Source organism: Tetrao urogallus (assembly GCF_951394365.1).
Source record: "Tetrao urogallus genome assembly, chromosome: 4".
In the NCBI taxonomy this organism is placed as follows: Eukaryota; Metazoa; Chordata; class Aves; order Galliformes; family Phasianidae; genus Tetrao; species Tetrao urogallus.
The window spans coordinates 40,876,776-40,897,425 of record NC_136817.1 but is presented as its reverse complement, the minus strand read 5'-3'; positions in this window follow the sequence as shown (position 1 = coordinate 40,897,425).

Sequence of the window (20,650 nt, the reverse complement as noted above, 5' to 3'; positions counted from 1 at the left end):
AAAATATACAAACATTTATTACAGTTTGTTGCATGTGAACTTTCTAAAATCATGTTTGTATGTATGAGTTCTTCTGAAATAAACAGTTTAGCTACACTGATGTTGTAAAATGTGTGCAAAGAAATTCATACAAATATCTGCCATTTCAGTCATGGCTAAGTTTTGAAGGAAGTATTACTATCATGTACTTAATTACCTTCCTTTACATTGATTTTTAGGCAAGTTTTACAGCTTTGAGGAAAATACAGCTTCTTGGCTTCTTTGCTTCCAGTAGGAAGGGACAAATCCTTTATTTTTCATTCACTATAAAATACATTTTCTGTGAAGTAAGTGATTTAATGTTTTATTTGAATCTTATCTGTATTTATATTAGAAAAATGACTTTTCTAGGTCCTTGGTTGATTAAAAATAAATGAACAGAACCCACCACCAACAAAACCCAACTATTTTATACAGGCAAACTATGCAGGAATAGTAAATGATACTTAGTTTAAAATTTGCTATCAAGTTTAAAGTGTAATTGTACTAGTTTGTGATTTTTGCTGTATTGAACACATGTTTATGAGTCACTTTATGCTCTCTAAGTTTCTTTGAAGAAGAGTCAACCTGCTGCATACTCTCCTCTAATGCTTGTTGATTCCTTGCATATAAGTTGCTTGCAAATGCCATTCTTGTGTGTCTCAAGAATGTTTTATTTTAACTTTGAATGTTCATTGACGTTTAAAAATTGACTATTCCTATTTCATCTGATTATTAAAATAATATAGTGGCATGGTACTTTTCACGCTTACATCCAAAAGTTTGCAAAGGAGATTTGATTTTTATTATCTCACTAAGGAGAAAGAATTGAGACAAATATATCATTGAAATAACCTACGTTTAGAGCACAGAGAAGAATTGAGATGATTAAACCCTAATATTCAGTCTAGTGCTTTAGTCACAAATGAAATTGCCTTTTCTGCTTGTGGAATATTTCATAGGTAAGAAAGCTTTTTGATTTCTCTGAGATCTGTCTGTATGAACCTTGGCATTATGTTTATCCAGTACATAAAAAATGAATCTATTCCAATTCTAGGCCTGCCAGCAATTTGCTAGGTTTTGCTGATACACAAAATGAGGAAGAAACATGAGCAAAAATGGCTGTTTTGTTGCAGATAAGACTGCAGTAAGTTACTCCCTAAAAGTTTGAAAATCAGTTGAGAAAGGTATTTCATATTCTTTTTCACATTAATATTATCAGTAACACTGCTCATCTTTTGTCATCCCTTTGTCCTTTTCAACCATGGTGCAAATTCCATATATTACGTAACTTCAGAGGGCTCTCATATGCTTTGGTATTTGTTCTCACCATCAGTCAAATTATCTGACTAACGCACACTTGAGAAAATAATCTGTGTTAGCACTACGTAGCTCACTGACATAAAATTTTCTCTTTTTCACAGTGTGGTTTATGACCCAAGACTAACTTCATTAAATTGCATTAAAGTAGGTGGGGGAAAAACATACCTATAGGTGAATCTAAAGAGAGAATAACAGTGGTTTTTGGAGCAAAAAAGTATATAAAGAAAATAATGTGAATGAAAGATAAACCTTGGAGAGATTCTGGTTGCTTGAAGAAGGAACATACAGAAAAGTGAATTTGTATGTGGGGCAACCTGTCAAAAATGTGATATGTGATAACTGTCTGGTTTAAGGAAAAATGAATTGAAAAATTAAATTGGTACTTAAAGTTCAGTGTTATTGCTTTTGACACTTCAATGAGATCTTTAGTGAATAAAGATTTAGAGCATTTTTTAAACTGAAAATTTGGTATCAAATTTTAAGCTAAATTAAATATCAGCTCTAATCTAAGGGTGGTCTGGAACTACTCTGGAAATTTTGCAGTTTGCCTGAAGCTTTGTGTTACCTTTGTTACAAGATCTGTAAAATCAGATCTGTATAGTTTACAGATGACTTGAATATACATAAAAGCATTCAATTATATTAATGATAGCAACATAAACATCTTTCCTAATTGATGCGTGTGATAATTGTGTGATAATTTCTGTATTTTCTTTTGGGAATGTCCTTTTAAAATCTCTTCTTGAATAAACCACTGATTTACCTGTAGCTAGGTGAACAGGTTTACATATTTGCTTGCTGGTTTGCATTTTATTTTAGAGTTTTCTGTATTTGAATTTGAAGAATGCTACATCTTGGGAGAGAAGATGTAGCTGACTTTTTCCTATTCCATGTAATTCAAATTAAACCACTTACACTGACAGAGCGTTGAGCAAAGTTTAACTCTCATGAAAGTGTAACCCATTGCTAAATTTAGAATATATGAATTGAGAATATTTTTCCTTTAACTCTAGACACTAATGCTAAGGAGGAAATCTTTTGAGAAGTCTTTCAGATCCCTTAAAGAAAATGAAAACCACAAAAACCCACAAGAAGTTAAGTGAAAGTTGCTTAGATAAAGTCTTTATCTTAAGAACAATAACTTGAAACAAGAGAGATGCTTCCACTCTCCCCTCTACAGCTGTGGGAATTACTCAGCTGTACTGACTAATCCCCTAAGAATGTTGCACTTCAGGTGTTTGAGATTTCAGACTAAGTGATAGGTGCAAGATGCTGTGATTCATTTTCAAAGAGGTCAAAATTGTTCAGAACTACACAAGAGTAAAGGGCACTGACTCTTCTAATGATTGATCTATCTGCATTAGCAGATACCAGCAAACTATTTCACATATGCATAGGCATGTAACTCTTATTTTAGGCTTTTACTTTTATTCTATTCAATATCAGAATGTTTCCAGGAACTCTGTAGCTTACTTATAGGCTCTTACAATACTTGATGCACAAGTTATTTCTCTAAGATTTTAGAAGAAACTCTCCTTTTCCTATCTGGCAGTTCAACTCAAAATGTAGTGGTATGATAAGTCAGTAAAAAGAAAAGTAGACAGCCATATCTTCTAGTGATTGGTGCAATACATCTGTCAAGGACAAGGTTGCAATGTCTTTTTACGTTTTAATATCCAGTATATTTCTTTCATATCTAATATATTGTCTTTTTCTTGATAGTTTTGAAGATAGTATAGAAAAGTGCAATAGCATTTAATATTTGGGATAAAAATAGGACATATTGAGTGACATAGGACATGAAGTACAGGCAAGATATGGCTTGAATTTATGGATAGCGTGTGAATTGAGGAGGTAATGTGATTCTCTATAGTGTAGCTGTTAACTGTTGATCTCAGTGATAGCATTGTGAAAGAGTCACAGGGCCCAAAGTGACTTCTTTTAGAAAGATAAGAGTTCCTGACTCTTAAGAACAAACAACTGCAAGTAAGGATTGTTACATTTTTTGAGATAGAACATTGAATAATAAAAAAAAAAAAGTAGAGTACAGGCAACTTACAATACCTGAGGGACCTGAGTACAGCACTCAGTGCTATTGTAACTTTTTCAGTCTTCTCCTTCTTTTTCTGTTTTTTTTTTCTTCTGATGAAAAAAATAGTATTGAGACAGGGAAGTAGCAGGATCTGTAATAATGACATAGCAGGCTCCATACTGCTCAGTATTCCAATTCTCCTGTTTGCTCTTCCTCTAGAAGTTAAGGATACTGGTGGTTCAGTAAACTTTGGAAGAGAATGTACGTAAAACCACAGGAACAGTGTTCTTTGTAAAGATGTTCCAAGAAATAATCATCGATACAGAACATTCAGGGAAAGTGCAAATTATAATTGGTTTGTAAGAAAAATCATTTAATTCTAGTCCAATGCTAGAATACTGTTTTCCTTATTTTGACCACCTGTATAGATAGTTGCTCATTTTCAATTCCTAGAGATTTTGCCCTGTCTTGGTTTGTGTTACAGGAAAAAGTTGTCATTGTAACATATGTTACAGCTGGGGAAAGTAAGTCGAAATCATGAATAGCTATCCTGAAGAAGCTGGAAAGCTTAAGGGTGCCCCAAAAGCCAGTATCATTGGTAATTTTCCTCGCTTCTTTATTTACCTGTTTAAAAATATATATTGGTTACAATCTGTCCATCCATTGCCTTCTGTAGGTTTATTGAGTATAACAGTTGTTGTTAATGATGCTGGGAGTGATACATGTATCAGTTTGGTTCAGTTTAGAGGAGAAATGGCTGCTATTCTCCAGCAGCAAAATCCATGCCTTGTGTTAGTGGGGGAAAAAACCCAAAAAACAGAAAACAAACAAACAAAAAAGCCATCTATGAATGACTCTTGCCTGAGATAAAAACAATAATGCTTCTTAGAAACTCCAAAATCTGATCATCTCAATACAGCCTGTTTTGTCTTGGATTTACCTCACTATTGACAGCCGCTATCTCCTGATGGTAACTACATTTATCCTATTCCAAATTACTGTTTTATCATCTAAGCAAGTGCTGAGGAGTCCATCATGATTCTATTTGCTGAGAATTTATAGTTGGACCTACAAAACTGCTGAAATTAGCAACGTTCTGTTTTGTGGAGTTGGTCTTGGCAATGCTGAATTAATATAAAGAAAATAATAGATAGTAATCTTTTTCAGTAAAATCATTTCATTATTATTCCAGATATTTAATTATTTTGAACAGTAGTGGTATAGACAATTGTGGACAAGAATATTGGTTTTATCCAGCTAGCCCTAGAAATTTGGAGAAAGAGCAGCAATCTTTTCAGAATAAACTGGTTCTTGAGAAGAAAAAGTGCATAATGGCATCTCCCTTCTGCTGAAGTATGATAAAACCAGTCTGATTAAAAGAAATGTGAAATGGGCTGTGATGAGCCAATATGTATTTAGTAAGAAAATACCAAATAGTTTTGATGTCTTTGACCTAAAAGATTGAGAAGCTGCACTAAAATCCACTCTTCCAATTCATCAGTGAAACGTAACGTTTTTTGTCTCCCAGTAAATACAACGACAAAATACGGTCTAGAGAACATTCAGTCATTTCCAGGTTGTTTCTGTAAGTAAAAAAATTAACTGCTGTATCTATGGTTTGTATATTTTTGTCCTGGCAATGGATTTCACTAAGCTGAGAATTGTAACGCGAACCATTTAAGAGTGTCCCTTTTGTAGATGTGATATAACACACTTGTGTGTGATGCTGAGATGTTGCAATTGTTGCTTGGGTTTTCATACGCTAAAAGTAACTGCATCCAGAAAAGGTCATCACAGAATTTGTACTGTCTCTTTTTGTTGAACTTTCTAGGTTCTCTTACAGTCTCCAGGAAGATCTTGACCATTTTAATAAGTTATTAGTAAGATAATGCAGATCCCCTTTTGGTTGTGAAAATGTTGGTAGTGATTTGCAATAGTTAAGTGTTAATTAGGAGTACGTTATGGTGTGATTTGCTTGAAATTTCCTGTTGCAAACACAACCTTGAGTGCAAAAAATGATTTTATCTTGATTAATGATCTTGTATTTAAAAGAACATGGTTCTCGCTGCCAACAAAGAAATTCTCCTCCACTCACTAGAGATTTTGCAGTTTCTCACCTCACTGGTATATTAGTGAAATCAAAGCTACAAGTTCTGCTAAATTGGTAAGTGATTACGTGAAATGCATTATGTTACCTGTCCCTTTTTTGCTTTTGAAAAAGATCAGTCCACACAAGTTACTTCTCCCGTTTTGCATTTTAATTGCTCTTCCAATCTTAGCTAAATCTGTAGTCCCTTGTCTTGGCAGATGAAAGGAGTTACTACCACTGGTAACAATACAGTGCCTTGTTGAATGTTCAACTTGCCTTGAAGTACTTAAACTGCTTCTGTACTTCAGGGGAACTTTAGATATGCAAGGGACATAGTCTGATTTCAGAATATTAATATACCATACTCTGTGCTTGAAAATATGTGTCTTTGCAGATGTCTACCACAACATTGATTAGTGGATTTAGAAATCAGTGTGGCACTGTCAGTCTTGCAAAGTGTGCATTACTTGTTTGACTTGTTCAAAAGGTGCCACAAAATGAAGAGTGGTGTGGAGAGATCTGTACTAACTCAGGTAAACAGAGCAGTATATATTCTTTAATAGTATATGCAGGAAAAAGGATAAGCATAATGGAAAGGTAGTCAACCCTAATAAAAGTCATGAACAGATGGTATCTCTTTGTGACAAAGTGCTATCTTCATGAAATGATAGCATTATATATTTTCACAGTAAGTATCAGGCATAGATTATGCAGTCTTAAATGTCTGTAGTACTGGAGTTAGTGCACTAAACACTTGTTCTGTCATAACAGTTATCTAACACATCTGTGAGATAACAGCTGCCTGTAGACCAACATCTTCACTCTTTAATTCAACTTAGCACATTCATCTTTTTATTTTCTCTCAGAGTAGAATGTATACCTGCAAGATAATGTGAAATAATTCTACAGAACGGTGGAAAAGGATCATAGAATCATAGAATCATAGAATCACCAAGGTTGGAAAAGACCTAAGAGATCATCCAGTCCAACCGTTCACCTATTCCCAATAGCTCCCACAATGAGGGATGACACGAGGAAGTTTTGCTTGTTCACTGAGTGTAAACCTCCCAACTTTCGAAATGCCAGTGATGGTCACAGCAAGCCATCACTTATACACTTACATCAAATGTACATCAAATGTACACCTACATTTTGTATCATATCTGAAAAGTGATAACTTTTGGCACCCCAGCACTGCACAAACTACAACACCTTATAAGGCTTCAGTCATAAGTCTTTTTAATTGCTTCCTGGATTGCAGCATTCTGTCTTAGGTTGTCATGCATCAAATGTGAGACTCAGCAGAGAAACATACAAGTTAATGACCTACTTACTAGCATACATAGCCATACTGAGGAGAATGCTCATAGAATAAAAGACAACAGAGAGGTGTCAATGAGGCAGATCTCAACAGTGCCAGTTACAAGCATTTCTTAGCTGAAAACAGTGAGTGTCTGGATACACCTTGACTCATACTGGGATTAGACCTAGGAAATAACAACCATCCTTCACCCTCTTATCTTTTGTGTTCACTCTAATTTCTACTGGAAGGAAAGTAGCTTCTCAGCAAACGTGGATCTGTAATTGCTAGCTTTAAGTGACTAGGGTACCTGGAACTGCGACTTCCTCACTAGGACATACTTGTCTTGGGGCTTAGCCAAAAACATAGGTTCCATAGAGCAATACATGTAGCTCTAAACACATTTGACTGGGAATTACTTGTCCTGTGTGTATGTGAAATACTTGCCAAGTTCCTAGCCTGGAGAGTTCAGAGGATATGATCTGTTTCAGAAACATTGTCCTTTTGGGTCTTGAAACTGCACACCTATTTGAGTTAATTAGAAACTTGAAAACCCTGATGTTGGTCAGAAACTTAATACATGATAGAAAGAAAACTGCATGAACTACAATCCTTCTTTTCCCCCATCTATATCTACTCTATTTGTGTCTTCAACAACAAATCAAACGAGATTAGTAACTCTGTACTAACAGGTCAGGATAAGATAGTTCTTTCAAGTTCCTGATAGGTGATGATATGCTGGGTGTGAGGAGTGATGCTTCAGACTACACTAAATGGACTTTCCAATTTTTTATCTCTCTGAGAAGGAAATTTAAAGACTAGCCAATACCAGAAGTTAAAGTTGGGGTGATCATGATTAGGGAGGGCACAGTTAGCAATAAAATTTCACCACAGTAACAATAATGATTATAATTGCTTTTATTTACGTAAATTTAATTCTACAGCTAATGGCTGTAATTAGCATTGTGGACACATTATGATCTGTGACTTATGAAGTCAAAGATGACTCAGGTAGATGTTTCCCCATGTACTGTGAATAGTAACTTCCTTTTGGAGACTGAGAAATATTGTACTTCTTACTTTAAATAACAGCAATTAATTTCTTTAAGAAAGTCATCAAGGATGGGTGCGCATAGCACCTCTGGGCCCTGTTCACTTATAGCAGAGAAAAGAGAGGTCTGCTCAGTTGATCATTGTAGTCTCACTAATCATTATGCAAACAAGATTCTCCACCTAATGTAGCACTCAGGTCTAACAGATTAGGTTGGAGTGCAAGGTAGAATCCTCAGCAATAGGTACAAAGAAGGAAAGAAGAGAGAATTTCTATGTGAGAAGGGAATGGCACAGCACATACATCTCCTGTTGTGCAGGGAATTTAGGAGGAATTGCAATTCCTGTTGAGAACTGGAACAACTGGTGAGAAACTAATGAAGTGAAACCAGGCCCTGAGGCTGGCAATGTTCATGCTAGGAGGATGGAAGTACTTACAGAGGTGCCAACTGGAGGGTTTGGGGGCAGGTATACTGAGAAAGCAGGGTAATATTTTGAGTGGTTTATGTCTTGGAAGAAGAAAAAAGCACCATCTGAACTGGAAAAGGGCAAGTAGAAAGTGACTACAGCCTGTTATGCCTACGCTCTGATTTTTTGTAAGCCCACATGGATTTGGAGTGCATGCTACAAAGAGCTGGAAGAAAGTAACATTAAATTTCCTACAGTGTGGGGAAAGATGGACTTGATAGAGTTACCAATTCATCTGTGGGGTGAGGTAATTAACATATATGCTGTAGAAAACGTAAAATATACCTCGATGAAAGAAGCTCATGTTGGTGTGGACTGTGAACATACACCTGTGAGCAGTTGCCCCAGCCCAGGTGGTGTGCATGAAGCTATTAGCTGTCCAAATTACCTTCACAGATTCTGCCAGCTGGATTCAGGCAGCTAAAAGGACTGACTGAGTCTTTTGCAGGGCAAGGCAAAAGCCTGCTTTAAGAATTTTTTCAGTGTATGTAACTGATGAAGATACAGATTAAAGAATCACCCTAGGGGAGTTTATAAGAGATCAGCTGTTTATTACCAGCATCTTACTGCCCCTCATACTTTCAGGGGGCTAAAGGAGAGACTTTGCTGACTAAAAGCTTTTGAAGAAATGAGATGCCTGGATCTACAAAGGGAGTGACTGGATTGTGCATCATACTAGGAAACTACAGGCATAAGATTGAACTTCTTTGGTTTTCTTGCCTATAGCTGAGCTGAGGAACAGGTAAGAGTGGTGTTGTTACTGGGAAGGGTGAGTGATGAGCTAGGGAAGCTGAGGAGTAATGTAATATGGTGGGTAGTATGAAACCATGTTCTGTTTTCCTACTTTTCTGAACCTGCACTTGCTATTGCATTCGGTGATGCTGTTGTTTCTGAAGTCCTGTGTCTGTCAGTCGGAGAACTATGGAAATCCCAAGAGCAAAAGGACTATAGTGGCAGATTTCTCCAGGAGTAATAAGTAAATTGTGGTGGAAGCTGCAGTATGGTGTTTCTAAAGGAATTCTGTATCAAAATCTTTCGTTCTGTAACAGAATTTTGTTTTGACTTATTGCAGGAAGAGATGGTGGGTATATAATGGCTGTAGGGTGTAACTTGTGGGCACCATAGAAAATGATGAAAGGAGAAGTAGCTCTAGCTCATTAGTATTTATCCAGGTCACATTTTCAGCTGTACCTCTATACAACAATATGCTGTGTACCTGAGAATAAGTTTTTAAGAGTTTCTTGGAGACTGTAGGAGGTAGAGAGCAAAGGGCAGAAAAAGGAAATGTGTGGTGTTCACTTGTTTTATTTTTGTTATTTTGGTTTGTTGGTTTTGGTTTATGTGTTGATTATTTTTTTGTTGTTGTTGTTGCTTTTTTGTTTGTTTATAATTAAGCTCTCGTAATGGGGGTGATACTCTTTAAACTGTTGAGATTTTCAGTGTGAGCTAAGGCACTAAAGGGTTTAGATATTCAAGGTGCCAGGCACCTTAAATGGTTGGGTCCCTTATAAATGTTATCATTTTTGCTTAATTTTAATGGATGTGTATGGATCTTGTTGGAAGGGGAGGTGTGGAACCAGCTTCTGTCCCTGCTCTCTGTTAAGGGAGGTGGGATGGGGAAAACAAATCACTCAAAATTAATTGAAAAAGAAAATGAATAGTAAGGAAGATACTTTGTTTAAGGTGGGGGTAGCAAGGGATGTTGAGAGCCCTCTGTTTTGTGCTTTTTGACCTGTAAGGCAAAAATCTCCTGTCAGAAGTAGTATAAGCAAAATTCCTGAATACGTACGTGGTATAGTGAAAGCTTTGCAGAGGATCAGACAGCATTTGGAATTGCTAAAATTTAAATGTTGTCTGTGTTCTCCTCTAGAAAATAAGTGGTGAAGGAGGAGCAAGACCATGTGACATGCTGCTTGTAGTAATTCCTGAGTGGAGGCATTGCAGAATACAGTACAGAGATGCTGATGTCCTTGGGGTCTGCAACAGCATGTGTCCAGAATGAGGCTGACAGATAATAATACTGTCGGTATCTAGTTAAATGAGATATGAGTACATATGGATGTGCTACTCCTGAAATGATGCTGGTGCATCTGTGTGGGTTATGATGTAATTTGCAGATATATGGGCTTTTAGACAAAGGCAGAATGAGGTTTTCAAATTGGATCTGAAAAGTCAACCTTTTTCCTTAGTTGTTGCTGTGGTTTTGTGTTATGGTTCGCTTTTCCCTTCAGTTTTCCTTTCATTTCCCTTGCCTCTTCTAAATGGCAGTAATGGTCCATCTTGTCTGTCAGTTCAGAGCAGTGCTAATTGCAAACTGTGAATGTTTTTAAACCACTTCAAAAATGAATAGCCATCTTGGGTGAGATTAAATTGTCACTTTTTCTCACCATGGAAATGAAAGCGCATCAGTGTCTATTTGCCTTGGATCAACTTGAGACCCCATGCCTGACAATGCTGTGGTCAGTGTCTGGGAAGGCAATTCATGACTTTTGCTATTTGCTGCTTATTCTTCAAAAATCCACAAAGCGAGGATAATTTTTTCAAACCTTGAAAGTATAACACTGCTCTACGTCTGTATTATTTCTTGTCAGGCAGGTTGCAGGGGCGTTTGTCAGGATAAAATAAAAAGAAAATAAAATATTAATCAGTTTGTGAATAAACTTGGGAATGGCAAAAGAAATATGTAATATACTGGAATCCAGTAGGGAGATGTGTGGGTGGTAGTCAGAAAAGTTCCTATAAGGGATTCTGAGTACTGTCATGGTCCTGTCTTTCTGTATTTCAATTAGTGTGTATCAAGATATTTCTACCAAAGTTTATAAATCTGCCTTTCTACAGCTCTTCTGAACTACCTTTGGACAGGATATTCCTTTCTACAAATATGACACAGTTCTGCAAGTCAGTACTTGATGTTCATTGAGAAGTCCCAGCTCAATCCTCTTGTCTTCCCAAAAGGGTGGGATTTAGTATGGGTGACTGCTGCTATTAACACTAATTTGTCTGGCAAACTAACTAGCATTGTCTTTCCTAGTTCCAAATGCTAAGATCCGAGTTGACAAGGTGGCAACAATCTAGTTGTGTAAATTAAATGCTTAGCTTAGACTGAATTTTTAAGCTCTCAATTATTTCAAGTAAGATAAAAAGAATATAGAAGCTGTCTCCATCTGAATAGACAAATACAAGAATCCTAACTGGCTGAGCAAAATTGGAAGGATGTCCAGTCCATCTAGACCCGTATCCATATCACAGTCAGGTGAAGTAGCCCTGATAACATAGCTTCTAGTAGGGCCATATAGCTAAATCCAGTCATGTTAAAAATCCACATTCACCACAAATACACAGGCTTTCTCTGAAGGATGGGATTAAGGTAACTCCCATAGTACCTGTAAGAATGTATATGGTGTATCTTCTTCAGCAGTTTCTATTGGCTTCTTTGAACATTCCTATTCATAGAGTAGACCAGACTTTTGTCGTGCTTCTTCTAGGTAAAAGAAAGTTGAAGGCCTAGTCTTTGTGCATGGCTGTTGACCTTTGCAGACTGACGGGGACAACAGGGTAGCCAGGCCTTTGGCAACAGAGCCTGGTCTGGTTTTTGTGTGGGCTGCAGATCAGAGCAGTTTCTGAGTACTGAGCTAACGTACTAAATACTAGTGGAAATGCAGGTGTGGGAGAAATGTTTGCTGAATTTCACAGTGTTGGGTTCACAGAAGTTGAGGGTAGGGGAGGAGCTATGGGACAAACCAGAAAGCTCAGATTCCAGCAAATATCTTTGCAGTGGGACATTTTTAATAGGGGCTGAAAATGTAGTCTGGACTGAAATAGAGCAGACAGTGTTAGACTGTAGTGCTCCCAGCTGAGAGCTCAGGCTCTTAATGTCTGCACCAAGTGATTTTTAGGAACAGCTAGTTGGAGTCATGGCTTGGTGTAGTAGACACTGGGGGCTCAAAGCAGAGAGTGATTTGGCTGTTGTTTTGCATGTGGTATACTGATAGATATTTAGGCTGTTTTTTTTTGTTTTTTTTTGGGTTTTTTTTTTTTTTTTGTGGAAGAGGTGACAACACTTCTTTTCATGCAATTGGATGCAACAGTGTTTTACTATAGAATGAATTGAGGATATGATCTAGCTTAGCCGTATTACATCTATTTTGTCCCTAAGCCTAATAAAATAAAATACTGCAACTGCCTTTCTTCTCCCTATTAAAAAAGCTTCCTCAGCTGTACTGTACCTTTCCAAAATAAATGGGAGCAGAGAAAACCAAAACAGACAATATCTTGCAGAAGGCAGATATACTGTAACTTTGCATTTTGGCGCCCTTGAGCTGCTGACTTCTCCCCTTGGTAAATTTTTGTTGCTATTTGTTGGTTTGCTATCTTCATGGGTACTGCTTGACCTCAGTGTTTGTATAAAAAGATTTAGTGGAGTTAATGGTTTATTCTTAAATTCGAATGTACTTTTTACTTGAGATTAAGATTTATAAAATGCCTCCACTATGGGAATTAATTCTTATGTCAGGCAACAGTACTCTGTACTGTAACTTCTTGGTGACAGCTGGAGCTCATGAAGTTCTTATCTGTGGCATGGTTGCTTGATGGATGGAGTCTATAGAGCACTAATCTTAGTTGAGAGGAATGATAGGAATATCTTAGGGAATTTTTCAATCTGACACCTGTCTTAAAGCCCTTCCTAAATAGGAGCATCCGCATGCTCTTCTCAAAAACCAAGGTGTATCTTTGAATGGCATGTCCAGTGTTAGGTGTTCCCTTTAACCCAGCAACAAGAAGGAAAAGAAGTTTGCCTACAGTTGGCAAACTAATTAACATAGCTCTTGGTATTCATTTGGTAAGCATAAGGTTAAAATTCTCTGTTCACAAGTACTTCCTATCTCAGTAATATAGGTAATATAGTGCATACTGGGGAATTTTTTTTTCTTCTGCTTTTGGCCACTTAGTTGTTGTTTCCAAGAGAAGTCAAAGACAAGGAGATGTTATAAACTTGAAGTCTTTTTTTCATTTTGCCTGGTTGATAAAGCAGCTGGATAAACTTGTTTCTTAGTCTTGAACAACTTTCTTCTTTGCAATTTTCTCATCTTTCTTACTAACAAAGAATAATGCTTTGTCTGTATTACAGATCAGCTGCTGGTTTTTGCAATTTCCCCTGTGTTTTCATTGCCCTTAATGCTGCCGGCAAATTTTATGGGAGAATTGCCACTGAAAATTTGTGTTAGTGTCTAGAATGTCTGCTTATTTTGGATTTCTGTATGAGATACTTTGCAGAAAGGAATTATTATGCAACTATTATACAACTGTGCATAATATGTAGACTGAGGGGATGAGGGCTCCTTAGTTATCTTCAATCTGCCTCAGTCTCAAAGCTGTTGTGAAGTTCTGCTGTGTCCATCCTATGAATATTGTCTGTATTGGAAAAAGAAGATGACTAACACTGTTCTGTCAACTGCATCACCCCAATTCTTAGTCACAAGCATGTGGTTTGTAAACTGAGATGAGGAATTTTGTAGATTAAACAAGTATTCTTTATTCCTGTCAGACTGCTGTCTCCATGGGACTGCTGTCTCTAATATAAGGGCTGCTCACGTTCTTCCCTTGGTAAATTCCATCCACTGTGACTGTCTCCCTTACCTCAAAAGGAAATCACATACTAAAAGAGAAATTCCTTATCTTCACAGGTATAAGGAGTTTCTGTAAAGACCCTCCTTTTTCTCTTGAAAAATACCCTATGGAAATAACTGAAAATAGAATTTTTTAAAAATCAATTTGTACTACCTTGCAAGATTTGAGCAGTAAATTTGCCAGTGATACAATGGGTAGAGATGACAAAAAAAAAAAAAAAAGTTTTTCATTTGATTAACTGCAGGTGTTTGGCATGCATGCACACTGACTGCTCCTCAAGTTTGGAAACAATCTTCCCCTCTATAGGAAGAGAACTAACAGCAAGAGATGGACACTAACTGCAGGACCTGCAAAGAATTTCAGGTTACTTGAAGGCAAAACCAAACCAATCACTGGTCAGATACTTAGTAGTTGTTAATTGCATTACTTCCTGTCACAGCATAGCTGTGCTGCTGTAATTAGGTTTTTGCTGCATAAAACCCATGCTTATTTATGGCTTGTATAATCGCACACTAGAATGGCTTTAAGTAGTGAGGAAATGAATCAATCAGTAGTGGCTAGCTGCTTTCTTAAGTGGGTGAAAAAGATCTCATAGTCCAGGGCAGACCTTTGAGACACTGAAAGAAGCTAACTGCAATGGACCATGATGGAAAAACTTGGAGGGAATTCTAAGGTGCAGAGAGTCCTCTTCGCTGTAGTCATTTGTGTTATGGATGCACTCAGTACTTCTAGTAAGTCTTCTCCAAAATCAAGCAGGATGTCTGTGCCCTGTTTGGATATAAACATTATTTTTAATTCCTTTCTGTTAGATGTCACTCAGCACCTGCAAATGTATTGTCATCTATGACGTGTGAACACTTGATTATTCAGGCTCTCTTGTCAAACTTGACTTGTAGTCCTTGCATCTCCACTGACAGCATTTGTTCTGCCTGTGCTACAGGCAGAACAGAACCTCCAAACAAGAAGTCCTTGCAGTCTGGTCTCCTATGGCCTTTCTGCATGTGCTGCTTTGAAAATGTGTGTGTACAATGTTAACCTGTCACAATTTCCTCTGTCACATACCTACTTTATACACAGAGGTTCTAGTGGAGAACTGTATTTTGGGTTGCAGATGTGCTCTCTTGAAATGACTTAGTGTGATTCCTTTGAAGCACCCCTTTTGACCTGGACTGGTTGATGTGAAAAAAAGGCAGTGCTGCAATGGCTTTGCTGAACAGCTCCTTTCAGATGAGTCGCATGAGTTCCTGCCTGGCTAGCCTGATCATGTCTCTATTTTTCACATGTCATGAGTGTTTCAGAAAGCTCTCTATGCTAGGGACACAAAAAAAAAAACCAAAAAAAAAAAACACTTGATAACTCTTGAAAATCTGAAACAGTTTTACTCCAGTTAGGTGGGAGGAGATCAGAGCTTTAGACTGAAATGAAGTACAATCCCTTTGAAGTGCTGAATAAATAGCACCAGCCTTCAGAAGGAAGAGAACTGACAATGACTGAGTTTTACTGAGATGTAAAAAGCAATTTGTTAGCTACTGCAGAAACGGTGTGTTGCTTTGTTTTTAATTTCTACTCTCATCCCTTTCTATAGACTTCCAGCCTGCCATAACCTACAATTTTTTTAATATGATTACAAACACTTTGACTTATTTAATTGGATGCCATGTAACCAATTCACTCTGTGCAACCCTTAGAAAATTTAGAATTACCAGGATGGACTTTGATCTTAAGTCTAGCTTAAGATCAAGACTGCACAAGTAAGTGGAGGTACCACTACCAGTGACTATTACTACAGTGAATAATTTAATATTCTTGTACAACTACATTTATTTCTTCTCTTCTGATCCCTGAAGCATAGTGTGTAGATATAGAGGCTTTTGCATACTTGGAGTGCATAATAAAATACAGTAAGACAGAGCAACTAGTAGAAAAAAAATATATGTGTGTGTGGGCAAACCTTAATTTTGCCAAAAGAATGTAACTTGCTGCTGTTTTAATTTGTGATGTGAATACAGCTAATCTGCAATTAAGCCTTCTAGCAGGTCTTTGGGATTGGTAATTGTTTTGTAATCCTTTCTTGGAACACAATAAATGCAAACAGTAATCACAGGTTTAATGAGTATAATCTATCATAAAACACCTAACAAAACAGTGAGTGCAATATTATCTTCTGGTTCGTGCTTCAAATATTCCAACACAGTGGAGTGCAGCAATTGCGGAGTACCTACCTAGGCATGAGGAGAGAGAGCAGACTTCTAAATAAATAAACAGAATGTATCTGTATGATAAACAAGAATGCTTATTGAAAATTCATTTTGCTTATGTGGAGGTGAGTGGAAGCTTCCTACTGACTTCAAGTGCATGCTAAGGCCTACTTTAGCCAAAAGCTGTTCTTGAGAGATCATGCTGAATAAACAGCAGAGTATTTAGAGTTGCTGACTCATGAACTTTAAGACTTGATATTTGTCTTAACTGTGTATGTGCTGAAATTCTTATTCATGTCCATCCTTTTCAACCTGAGGCTTAAGTGAACCTAGCACTACTTATGACTTCAGGCAGAACTTGCTGGCTTTGAGGTTAACTCTGTTGCCTACCTGCTTGCCATGCTGAAAAGTGAGAATTTGTTTGAAAAGCAGTTAGTACTAAAGTAGTACAAACGTGAATCTCGAGAGATTAATGCTTTCTGCCAGGACAAATGCATAAGTTTAATCTATTTTTCTAGTCCGTCCTAAGCCCAAGTGTGTGAGTGTGCATGTATTAATTGTACTGAGCTGCAACTGTAGAAGGGGCTGAGCATATCACCTGTGCAACCCCACACGTTGATCTGAACTTTCTAGTCTGTGCTGGCTTCAATTGCAATCAAGTTTATAGTCGTATTTGCCAAACTTAGACTGTATTTTGTATTCGCAGAGAATTAGTTAGCACTTCTTACAGACAGATCTTTTGAGTAATTTATCTCACCAAGGAGTGTTGTCATTGTGTTCAGTTTCATTAGATAAAAAGTTAATTTGGCTCCAAAAAGCAATAATTCCTCTGGCAACAGCAGCAGTTCCTGTCACAGAGAACTTTAACAATGAAATGAACCATTCCATATAAAAATACAAGTGAAGATGTTGAAGACTTTAAGTTTGGTATCAGTTATGGCTGTATTTCATTAACAGCTATTTAGACTGAGAAGTCCACATGTGGATGAGAGTAAGTAGGCTATGAAAGAGGTAGTGGAAGGTTGCTGGTAGGCAATAGTTTTCCGGCCTTTATATCTGTACAGAAGGCAGCAATCTGCTCATGAATGAACTGACGTGACTTTTAGGGAAGCTATGACTTGTGTTCAGAGGTATTTAGACCTGCTGATCCTAATAGCAAAAGATTCAGTAGCCACATTCCCATCCCTGACTGGCATGACCCTGTGGTAAGACCATTTAAAATCATTATTACGAAGAGCAAAATTCTCCTCTCCACTTTCTGTATGTTCTGAACATAATCATTGATCAAGCATAGCACCTTTCTTATAAGAATGTTTGGCATGGGGGAATCTGTCTTCAGAGAAGTTCTTTTTAAAAGCCAGCTGGTGCATCCTGTACCTTTATTTCTCCATCTTGTACTCTGCTTCGAGTGTGAGGAAGGCTAGTTTGAGCATCACCCCAGGCAGGTCCATTCTGTTTCCCAGAAAAATTTGGCAGCAACAAGCAAACCTGCTGGAGGCATCCCAAAAGCTATGCTGCTGGGGAATGGGTTATTTTCTTACACCATCTGGGCTTTCATTCTTATCCATGCGAGATCAGAGAGCTTTTCAAAGCATTGTCTTCTACTGTCCTTACAGTTTGAAGGGGTACAAAATGCTGTGGCTCACGTTGCTTGGAACACATTCCAAAGCAAGATTTATTTCTTACTGACCTTATCAGAGTTGGATACCTTTGTTTTTGAGCAGAGCTATGTGAATAATCCAGTCTTTGACTGCAACCAAGGCTGGCGGTGCTGCTTTTGAGGGTCTTGGTGCAATTTGCTCCCAGAGAGGTGAAGATACCAGCCAAGAGAACTTGTATTTGGAACTGCCAAACTGTGAATTTTCTGCTTTTCTCATGGCATCCTCTTCTCATTTTGCCTGCTGTTATTCTGACCAACCACTTCTTGCCTTTTCAGTGTTTTCTATCACTGCTAGTGTGGTCAGGCTTGGAAGACCAGTAGGGAAGAAGGAAGATTTGTTTGCTGCAGAACAGCATTGTTCTTTAGACACATGGGAGCCACCAGGAGCAGAGAGATTTCAATGATTAAAAATCATTCATTTCAACTCCTTTTTTGGCTGGAGGTGCCTAGCAGCAGGGAGAAATCCTATTCTTTGAGACCTGTGCTTGTTCCATAATGTGGCCTCCTGCATACCCAGGCTAGTCCAGATCTCTTAAACGCATCCAGCACATCTCATGCCTCTGAGAGAATGACTGTGAAACAAACTCAGATTTGTAACGTATTGACTGTTACTTGGTGATCATTCTACGTGGGCTTTACTGCTTGGCAAATGAAAGATCACTTTTTTCTCAGTTACTGCTGGCTAAGAGCTGGCACACAGCAGTACTGTGGCTTTGGCTAAAGGACTGTGGTTCTAAATGGGAGATGGCTGTACCCTGGGCTGCATAGCTCCGAGCAGTGCTCTGCCTATTTCTGTGTTGCTGTTTGCAGATGCCTTAGAAATACTAAAGCTCGTTTCAGAGAGTTGCCTCACCTATATATTTGAGTCTTGAAATCCTTTCTTCCTGTTCAAACACATTGCTTTCGTATCGCACTATGCTGTCAAACAAGTGCGGTGCATTCATGTGCTATAGGCAGTGTCCTGTGTTTCCAGACAGATTGCTGTACTGAATAAAATTTGCTATCAGTTATGTTTGCTACACAGAAATTGATGATTAGCCTAACTACCTTGCTTGTTACTGTGAGAAATAATACTGTGTGGAAGAAGGGGCAAACTTGCTGCAAAATTAAATACATACTGAAAATGAAGTTATGCCTCTAACCAAAGAAACATAGGATGTAGTGTGGGAGCTCACATCTACTTTTGCCGCAATAGTCTGTTTTTGTGTTACTGTGCAAGTAAACAGTGTGCTCTCTGTCACATGTTGCTCATCTCTTTTTGTGATGGTAGCTTGTGAACACAGAGCATACACTTCCTTTCCCCCTTGCAAACTGCTTTGGGCACAGATAATCATGGTCTGAAAGCACAACTCTGCTCACTGTAGTCTGATAGTAATTCAGACACTACTGTAGTATAAATATTTTTATATCATATACATCAGTTATAGAATGCTGCTGAGACTTTAGTCGCTTGCTTAGGTCATAAAACAACCTCTAAATAGGAGCTGAAAAGAGATCTGTCTTTTTGGTGGGCTATCCCACAAGAACCCTTCAGTAACAGAGAGCCGTTGTTGACAAGTAGCAGAATGGGCTTGGGGCTAGACTTTTGAAATAGACCTGAGGTCATTTCAACAGAGTGGTTTTGCCCTTGTTAGATGTTTTCCTTTTTAAAGGAAAGCTCAATGTATTTTTCATCTTCTGAGGGTAAAGATAGGATATCTTAAGAAATGTTTGTTCTGTGACTTTTCACACTGGAATGTATTGAAAAATATGATTTCTTTATTAAATTGGTGAAATGACTGCATAGGATGGCTTCTTGGGGTACATGAATCTGTAGCAGGTACATTCTTCCTACAGAAATGCATCCCAGGTTTTGCAAAATACAGGCTGTAGCTTTTCTTGCAGCTAGCCTAACTGCCTTTTCATCATCCTTGGCAACTCACTGAGCTGGTTTTCAGGGTGTGGGAGGAGGAAGGGAAGAGAAAAGGAAAGTAAGGAAACCAAATGTGTTCTTTCTTATCTGAGGGGGGGGGAAAAAAAAAAAAGGCTAGGAAGGACAGGAGTAGCAATGGCAGTGAATGAACTGACCCCTGTACTATATCATTGTAAACAGTGTATCTAAGATTTTTTTTCCCCATCTTCTTGTGTCTGTAAATCATAGTACATATTTCTCATCTTCTATCCCTATCATGTGCTATTCTCTGTTCATAGGGAACGCTAAATCACTGTTCTCTGGAGGCAATAACTTACAGTAGCAATAGCACAACTGCTTTCAGTGAAAGTGGCTAAACTAGTTGCATTCTATTTTCAAAGCAACCCTGAGGTAGAGTAATAGAATGTTCCTCTGGTTTTTTTTTGAGTGGAAGCCTCTTACCCAAGCAAGGTTTCATGCTAACAGTGGTAAATGGTGGGGTGGATTTTCTCCCACCTCTCCACAAACAGATTTGAAAAACATGCATATAAAAATGCACGATGTTTTGAATTCGAAAGGTGAGGGAATGGGAAGAAGAAATTTAGTCTTGGAAAGGAGGGCTGGGAGAAACAGGGAGGATGTAGTAGTGTATGCACTTAGTGAGACCTGCTTCCTCATCAACTTGTGCAGCAGCTAGGAAAGGTGAATGTGCTTGGAAGTACAGCAGTCAGCTGCTGTAAGCTTCATTTCTAACACGTAGCCTTAGGTAGTGCAGAACAGCTCCCTGGTAATCCTAGAAACTCTTCTGAATTTTCTTGTTGTCAAAGTAAAATCTTTCATGCCTTTACAAACTTAGTACTGAAATCCATGATACCCACTGAAATTAGGTAAATTCCTCTGATTTGTCACATCTGTATATAAAACTAGCAAACAATGCCACTGCCTCATTGCTCATAGAATCATAGAATGGCTTGGGTTGGAGGGGCCACCAAG